Source organism: Rattus norvegicus, chromosome 14, assembly GCF_021556685.1.
Source record: "Rattus norvegicus strain SHRSP/BbbUtx chromosome 14, alternate assembly SHRSP_T2T, whole genome shotgun sequence".
Lineage (NCBI taxonomy): Eukaryota > Metazoa > Chordata > Mammalia > Rodentia > Muridae > Rattus > Rattus norvegicus.
The window spans coordinates 73,903,651-73,905,544 of record NC_141547.1 but is presented as its reverse complement, the minus strand read 5'-3'; the positions used below and the strand labels follow the sequence as shown (position 1 = coordinate 73,905,544).

Here is a 1,894-nt window from a genome sequence, read left to right as displayed (position 1 = left end):
TAATATCATGTGAATTGTTTCATTATGCTTCAGTAACAAATATTTTCCCAATCTCCAAGTCCTAAACTTCCAAAGACTATTTTTTAATCACACTAAGTTCTCTACTGAGTCAGCAAATCATGCTCTGCTCATGTTACCAGAAACGAAGTTAATGGGGCACTTGTGTAGCCATGAGATTCTGAGCAGTTCTCAGTGATATATCTACGTATCTGCACCAGAGAAAGCATAGACCATTTCCTATGGTTTGTGCAAGAATTGTCACAAAATCACATGGAGCTATAAGTAGATAATAAAGAATAATTACTAGAAGAGGACAAAGTAGAAAATATATGAATTCTCTTGTATAGGTGTGATGACAAAATGGGCATGAACATGATGACACCAACCTCATTTAAATATGGTGAGATCCTGGAAGTGTGTGGAGCACAGTGGCTCGTTCTTTGCTCAGTCTCCAGATCAGTGCCTACAAGACATTTTAATGAATGCTGTTGATAGATTGCTTAATGTTCAGATGACAGTCTTTTCCCTCAAAGAACTGATAGGAAAGGAATGTAAACACACACAATTTTAGCCTATCCCTACTCCCATGACTATGTTTAGCAGTATTTATGAATGTTCCTAAGTTTTGAAAAACAGACAACCCTTAGTAAACAATATCCTAAGGGAAGATGAAGAGTCAGGCGATATATATTGTGAAAATATACATGGCAGATTCCTAACTAATCCTGTTGAGTCCTGATGCTATGAAGAACATAACGTGTGGTAGAGAATAAGCCTCTAGGGAAGAGAAAGTTGACAATGAATTTGCTAAGGTAGTCAAGGAAGCCTGTCTGATGAGTAACTTCCTGGTAAGAAGAGATTACTATTGGAAAAGTTGAGAAGTCAAGCAGAAAATACAGATAAAAACAGAAATGCAGTTCTCTATTTAAAACTCCATTGTGGGCTTCAGTCTCTGCTGTGTGGGGCCAGAGTTTAGGTCTTTCCAAAGATTAGCTAGCAACTTTGTTCGGAGCTAGCTTTTGAGGCTTCTGCCCACCGCCATGGACAAGTCATCCGAGAAAGTCGACCCAGTTGTGAACCCAGAAACTCAGATGAATGATGGATCTCAGAGGGAAGATGAAGAGGACTCACCAGATGATTCAGAAATCCTACAACCAGAAACACTAGTAAAAGTCATGAAAAAGCTAACCCTGAACCCCAGTGCCAAGCCACCAAAATATCATCGTCATCAAAGGGTTCGTCTCCGGATTAAGAGCCAGCCTGTGGAGAACAGAAGTGAAAGAATCATGAGGGAAGTTCAAAGCGCCTTTCCCAAGACAAGGGTCCGCACACTGCTGTCGGTGCTGAAAGACCCCATAGCAAGGATGAGAAGATTTGTTCGGATTGAGCAGAGACAAAGACAGCTTGAAGGAAATGAGAGACGAGATGAGCCATTCAGATGTCTCTGCACTTTCTGCCATTATCAGAGATGGGATCCTTCTGAGAATGCTAAAATAGGGCAGAACCAGAAGAATTAGGGCAGTTTGAACTGTACACTGTCCTTGCTGTTAACGGTGTCATGCAGCAGATGTGAAAGCTGTTTTTTTTTTGTTTGTTAAGATTAAACTTTTCTTGGTGCTGGGGAAATCTCTTCTACTTGCTAACCTTTAAATTATATAGGATGTGTGACATTTGGATTCATGGGAATGACAGATTTACCCAAGAATTGAGCATGAGTCAAAGCCCGGTAGTTTGATTTAGAAGGTAATTGGAATAGATCTTTTATTTTAGATTTTCTAGTTTGCAGAGAAATTTGTAATAAAGGCAAATTTGTTATCTTTAATAAATACACAGAACAGATTAGAACGAGCCATTGGAGATGGGAGACTCGTTTTTTACAGGTGCATGTGTGGGT

General features: G+C 39.7%; 1 pseudogene; it reads left to right on the top strand.

Annotated features, from left to right (window-relative positions):
• Positions 1-1,040: 1,040 nt before the first annotated feature.
• LOC120096627 (developmental pluripotency-associated protein 3-like) lies at positions 1,041-1,517 on the top strand (annotated as a pseudogene).
• Positions 1,518-1,894: the final 377 nt, after the last annotated feature.